The sequence below is a fragment of the Vipera ursinii genome, assembly GCF_947247035.1.
Source record: "Vipera ursinii genome assembly, chromosome: 1".
NCBI classification, from domain to species: domain Eukaryota; kingdom Metazoa; phylum Chordata; class Lepidosauria; order Squamata; family Viperidae; genus Vipera; species Vipera ursinii.
In genome coordinates this window covers 279,427,479-279,434,514 of record NC_139512.1, presented here as the reverse complement: position 1 = coordinate 279,434,514, position 7,036 = coordinate 279,427,479, and the positions used below count along the sequence as shown (strand labels likewise).

At 41.0% G+C, this 7,036-nt stretch overlaps 1 long non-coding RNA gene across 1 annotated transcript; it reads right to left on the bottom strand.

The window, feature by feature from the left end:
• Positions 1–1,406: 1,406 nt before the first annotated feature.
• LOC310646563 lies at positions 1,407–5,004 on the bottom strand. Its single transcript, XR_014493717.1, has 4 exons — positions 4,944–5,004; positions 4,714–4,833; positions 3,719–3,825; positions 1,407–1,629 (listed from the first exon to the last, which is right to left on the bottom strand). It is a non-coding gene; the product is annotated as an uncharacterized lncRNA (long non-coding RNA).
• Between the last annotated feature and the right edge of the window lie 2,032 nt (positions 5,005–7,036).

Sequence of the window (7,036 nt, the reverse complement as noted above, 5' to 3'; positions counted from 1 at the left end):
ACAGGTTGTCTTACAGTCCTTTCTCCAACTAAAAAATAACCTGAACATTTCATCCCCTGTCCTCTTCAACGACGCCATCAGTTTTTGATGACTTTCTTGTAAGTGCTTTACCCTTCCCCACACACACACCAAGTGGTTGTTCACCAAGGATATGGTAAGTCTGAGTTACTCCATCCCCAGTTTCATTCTTCAAAGCCAGTCCAGAAGGATGCTATGTTTGGTAGTGTAGTGTATGCTCTTAAAGCATACACGGAATGTCAGCACAGCAGGGGGCTGGACAGCTCCAGGCTACAACCGCTTTTGGCGGGAAAGCCTGAATAGTCGTTGACAGCCCCAGGGCATGGTCAGCTGTTGCGGGAAGCCAGGGTTTAAATCCATTGGCCGCCTGCACTGGCGGGAAGCCCAGGTTTGAATATTGGCTGTGATTCACCTGGGCAGGTATAAAGAGACGCCAGGTAACCCCTTTGCTTCAGCTTCATTCCTGATCAAATAAAGAAGTACTACTCAGCTCAAGTGTCCGTCTCTCTGCGCGACCACGCGACATTGCAGGTAGTATCAAAAGCCATGGACAGACCCAGAAGGGTCAGGACAGTTACACTGCCCCCATCCTAGCCATCAAGAGTAAGAGTAAAAAGGAGGAGAAATGTACCTTCAAGCAAGCAACACTACACATAATATAGTGGGGTGTGTGTGTGTGTGTGTGTGTGTGTGTGTGTGTGTGCGCGCGCGCACGATGGTTACAGCTGCTCTCTCTCAATGGCTTCTGGTTTCTGAGCCTAAAGCAATACTGCTTGATCTGCAAGGGCATACAGGTACTTGTATCACAATCCCAAGGGACTATTATGATAGTCTTTCTATGAAAAATGTTGTACTGACAGATTTTTATAGTTACTGAATGCTAACATCTGATAGGGAGGGAAGAAGGAAGGGAACTTTGCTTATATTTTATTTGTTCAGTGCAATTTTTTAAAGGGGCATGTCAGTGTTTATTGAAACAGGAATGTTCTCTGACATCCTTTCACACGGCTGCTCCCAAGGGCTGCAGTTTAGCCGAGCCCCATCACATTCTTCAATTGGGAGCAGCATGTTTCCTTTTTGATTTTGACTCCAAATAAGAAACACCAGAGAAGCGGAGATGTTGTGAAGAGATATGAAAGAAAGTAGATAATAAAAAAATAAATAAAAAAGAAGTGAACGTTTTTCTTTTTTAAAAAAATGCATATCCAGGTCCAAGGTATCTATGCAATGCTGATAATGATGTTCCACCAATGTTCCACTCTTTCTATTCATACAGTTGCTGCTAAATTCATCCACATGATGATGTTTACCAAAGTAGTTCAACTTTAGATTTCCAGACTGAATCATTCTGATTCATTTCCAATGTCCCAGCATGCATAAAGTAAAGGTAAAGGTTCCCCCGCACATGCGTGCTAGACGTTTCCAACTCTAGGGGCCGGTGCTCATCTCCGTTTCAAAGCCGAAGAGCCAGCGCTTGTCCGAGGACATCTCTGTGGTCATGTGGCCGGCATGACTAGACGCCAAAGGCGCATGGAGCGCTGTTACCTTCCCACCGGAGTGGTCCCTATTTTTCTACTTGCATTTTTATGTGCTTTCGAACTGCATACTGTACTGAAAAAAAAAAGCGCAGTAATTTTATCCAAATTTATATATTATGACTAAAGATCCAAGCTGACCACAGAAATCTACTTGGTAATCTGTGGTCAATCCCTATTTCTCAGCTTAATCTGCTTCATAAAATTCCTATTGTGTAAAAAAAATGGAGTACGTACAGTTATGTGGAAAGGAAAGTGGAAAGAGAAAAGACAAGGATCTACAGCTGAAGAAAAATAAAATGATTTTTGTCTCTGACATTGCAAAGACAGAGGAAAAGAGCTGACCCATCAGAAGGAAGTGCTAAAGGGTTGCCAAGCTATCATTCAAAAAGGACTCAGCAGAAAGAATGATGCTGGAACCTGTCCAATAATTACACTTTACAGACTTTAAACAGATGCCACTTTACATGGAAATATTCCATGAATTAAAAATCAGCCTGTTCAACCATCAGTTATATTGTCACTGTTATATTATGTGCCTAATGTTAACACCCCCCCCAAAAAAACCCCGCATCCATAAAGAGAAAATGGCAAAGGAAGTTATTTCTTCAATACATTGTGAGGTGACATATTCAAGCCAACAAAATCTAGGAAGAACAGTGAAAGGAGTAGGATTTAAGAAAGCAGCTCCCTACGGTGGTTGTTATTATACGGTAAGTCATTTTATGCAAATCGCTGGTTGCTCCTCATGTTCTTTGCAGTTTCATATATTAAAGCAATTGCTGCACTTGGAATGTTTTATAAATGCTCCTTCAAAACTACCAGATCTGTCAGTTTTTCCAGGCCTCTCTCATTCAAATAGTATTATTAAGCTTTGCATAATTGATTTGGTAAAAGTATTGCTACCTCTGAATAACCTTGTACCCTAATCCTAAAAAAAAACCCTGATATGAGTTAATCTAATGTACATTCTCTGATCCTATATTTAAATCAGAATTCAATTATCTATTGGCTTAATAATTTTCAAAAATCTGTGTGTGTGTGTATATATATGGCTCAGGAATTCTGGAAGTTGAAGTCCACGAGTCATAAAAGAGCCCAAACTGGCTATCAATTATAATCTGCATATTTTACAAACTCTCTTGAAACACGTGCCAACCCTTTGTAGAATCTGCAAGACATTTAACATAGCAGTTTAGCAAATTAAGAATCACTCCCTCTTTTCCCTCCAATACTTGTTCACTTTGTTAGTTAATCATTCCTATAGTTTTCAACTGCCTCACTATTGGAGAATGTATCCAGGCATATATTTAAGAAGCGTTTCATCTCTGACACAATTATTTGTCTATTCATATCAAAATTGTGACAAACCTTGAAATCTTCAGAGTACTTCTGTCTTGGAGCTTCAAACACTCCATCCCTTTGGCATCGGTCATATGGCTTGTTTATAGATTCTCTTTCCCTCAACGAGAATATTAAACAAGCATCCCTAATAGCAGGGTGAGGTTAAACTTGGGTCTTGGCTATTTCCTGGCTGGCTTCAGTGAAACACGCCTCTGTTTTCTGATGAGGCTCATTGCTTATTCTCAGAAGGCTAAGCAGATCATTTCTGCTAATCCACCCAACTGCCAGTAATGTGCATCCAGCCCAAAATTGTTCCTGAGGGACAAATGGGGTAAAAGCTATTGTTTAAAAGCCTTTTAATTAAAAGTCATTATCTTAGGCCATAAAATCCCTGGAGGTACACTCTCAGGCCTCGCTCAGAAAGGCAGGCATGATACCAAAGATGGTTAATTTATTCAAGTTGTGACTTTGATTTGGTTTTAAGACCAGCTAGACTATACTAGAAAAGACTTTTTACAACACAAATGACAGGTACTCTTTTGAATGAAACAACTGAATCCACAATAACCATCAGTTACATAAGAGGAGGACTAGGTTTGGCAACTTCAGAAGAAAACTATCTGTAAGTAGACTATTCAAATCACAACTCCTGCACAAAAATAGAAAGCCACAGCCTCTTGCACCACTCAGACAGAAAAAAAGAGGTGTAAGAACGAAACTTGTTTCTACTATACATGGGGGTTGCATTTTACATTTGAGAATTGCTGGATTATTCTGAATAGCTGTCTGTAATTCTTGCAGTAATTATACTTATCAGAGACCTTCATCCTTGAATCACGGTCTTCAAGGTCTCTAGTTCTATTCCCCGCTGGAAGAAGCCAGATGCTCTGCTTTTCTCTTAGACTCTGTTCCCACTGATCCAAAGCACCTGAAGGCAGGACAAGAAGCAATGGATGGAAATGAATCAAGGACAGAATCAACCTGGAATTAAGGAGAAATTTCCTGACAGTTAGAACAATTAAACAGAGGAACAACCTGCCCCCAGAAGTTGAAGGTGCTACAACATGGGAGATTTTAAAGAAGAGATTGGACAACCATTTGTCTGAAATGGTGTAAGGTTTCTTGCTTGAGTGGGAGAGCCCTTCAAGGTCCCTTCCAACTCTATCATTCTGTTATTCTGATATCAATAAGAGTCCATTCGCCAGAATCATATCTGTGATAGAAGACAGATTGCCATAGAGCAGGGGTGTCAAACTCAATTTCATTGAGGGCCGCATCAGCATTGTGGTTGCCCTCAGGGGGCCGGGTGGGCGTGGCCTGGGTGGGCGTGGCCTACTGGGTGGGCATGGCTAAAGTGCGTATGGCCTACTGGGTGGGCATGGCCAGCTCTACATCGTTCGTATCAAGGGTGCCTATGGGGGCCTGGGCAGGACTGGGACAGATCTGGGGGTCTCTGGCAGGAGGAGGGTCTCTGGGCCAGAGCCAAGGCAGTGGGGGCCGTTCCCTCACTGTTTCCAGGATGGGTTCGTGGGCCGCATGAAATCACTTTGCGGGCCGAATCTGGCCCCTGGGCCTTGTGTTTGACATGTCTGCCATAGAGACAGCAAATTTTACACCAGCAGAGTTTTCTGCCAACTCAAGGACTGGGTAGTGCTTTAATTTAAGAACCCCTTATAAGGGAGCCCTTTATGCTGCCTCAGACTGGTGTTTTATGATATCACTATTTCCTGATGTTTGAACATCTGAATCATGACAGAGGTCCCCAACCTTTTGGGCACCAGGGACCATTTCCGTGGAGAGAGGTTTTTCCACCTACTGGAGTGGGGTGGTTTTGTGTGCTGCCTGCATCTTGTGGATGGGGCTTTACTTGTTTGTGTGGCCTGGTTGCTTGCATGCTGTGGCCTGGTACTGGTCCACGGACCGGGAGTTGGGACCCCTGATGTAGGAAACATAATAAAGCATTCAAATTCTTCATGAAAACATTGCAAACAATAAATGCTCCTAAACAAAAAGTTGGAGTCTGGCACAGATAAATGTGATACTTACTTGGCAATGCCTGCAGAGGCTGACTCTTTCTTAGGTTGTAGGGAAATGCTGATTGTCTCACATTCATGACATAGATTTCTACTAGCCTGCATTGTGAACAACCATGCTTAGGTTGACAAAATGGAGGTGGATGGGTCAATATGGGACAGATTCATGTTGGATAATTCAGGAATCTTTGGGTGGTTAGCAGTCCTGCTAATCAATAGAATTGCAGTCTTGAATTCTGTCCTATTTGGTCATATATGCTTATGCACAATTCCATAAAGAACTTTCCCTGTCGATTAAAAATAAAACTGAAACAGAGTATTATGAAATTAGGAAAAATTTGTATGATTGGTTAGAGATAAGGAGGAACGCTGAGATGACTATCAATTGATTAGTTGATAATGTAAAGACTTCTTACTAGCACCTATATCAGGACACAATTGAAAGATATTTAAGTACAATGTTGACGACCGAAAGATGGTTTACCAGAAAATTTATAGATGATAATAATAATAATAATAATAATAATAATAATAATAATAATAAACCTTTATTGTCAAAGTACAACATGTGTACATTGAGATTAGCTGAGCCTCCCCCCGTGCTCTCTCCCCCCAACACACAGTGACAACAAACCCTCCATCCCACCACACTATGTGAACCAACTACACCACACACCGGCCTCCCAAGTCATAAGATTATGTCCCATTTAAAAGCCTAACAGCCCACGGATAAAAGCTATTTTTCAGCCTGTTGGTACGGCTGGCTATATTCCTATATCTCCTACCGGATGGTAGGAGAGTAAAGAGATACCGTCCAGGGTGTGAGTCATCCCTGAGAATCTTCCTCACTCTTCCAAGGCAACGAGCCCTGGCGATGCCACCAAGTGGTGTCAGGGAACAGCCCACAATGTCTTGTGCTGTGCTCACTACCCTCTGTAATACTTTCCTATCCACGGCTGTCAGACCAGCATACCAAACCACAATACCATACGAGAGGATGCTCTCTATGGTAGACCGGTAAAAGAGGGTAATTAGCTGTTGTTCTACCCTGTTCTTCCGCAAGATCCTAAGAAAGTGAAGCCTCTGTTGGGCCTTTCTAGCCACCTGGGTTATATGTACATTTTGTCATACTCTGTCCTGTCATAGAACGTATTTTGATTTTCTGTTTTTCTTTTTGTCACATAAGGTAATACTAATAGCAGTGTTGTAGCCAGGGAAGTTGAATCATGTCTACTGTTGTTTTTAAATGTACATTTAATTTAAAAAATTCAATTAAAAAAAGAACTTTCTCTGTCACTCCTGTTCTTCTACCCAGAAAAGTATTTTGATTCAGGACTGCCCTGAAATGCTTACATTTTGCTTTTTTTTTTAAGAATGGCTGCCTCAGAGTCTGAGCCATACAACCAAAAGGTTACTTCAGAGTATTTCATTTCCTCTAGATGAACAGTAGGTGACAACAAGGCAGCAGATGAGGAGTTCAAGAATGAATATTTCATGATAAACAAGAAACCTTTGTAAACACCAAGTACAGATTTATAATTGATGAAGAATACATCAGGGATTTTACCATGTTCTGAAATTCTTGACTTCAGAAAACTATCCAAAAGGTATCTGTTTTTGAAATGCAGCCTACTCACCTGATGCATTCTGTTGGGTCTCCTGAGGAATTGTCCAGCAACACCATTTTAACAGATAATAAGATTCATGCAAGATAATTTGAGAGACATGGGTGGGAAGCAGGTCTGAATGTTGTGGGTAGGAAATTATTACAATCCATCCCTTGCAACTTTAAGATTATAATGAATTCTGAATACCATTGGGAATAAAGACCTCATCTGTGTTTTAGAAATAGGCTTCAATGTAACAAAGGATAAAATATCTTTCTGTGTATCAGGGTGTATCACTACAGGGTTGTTATACAGATAGTATTCAATCTAAATAATAAAATTTAGCTGTACTTAAAGTTCATTTTCTTACCATTAGTAATAACACTGACTACTACTGCAAATGGAACTCTAGAATGCTTAATTTGTTTAATACATTTAATTAACAATAAGAATAATGCCCAGTCTTATCTGAGTCAAGCTTAACCCATGACTTCATGGG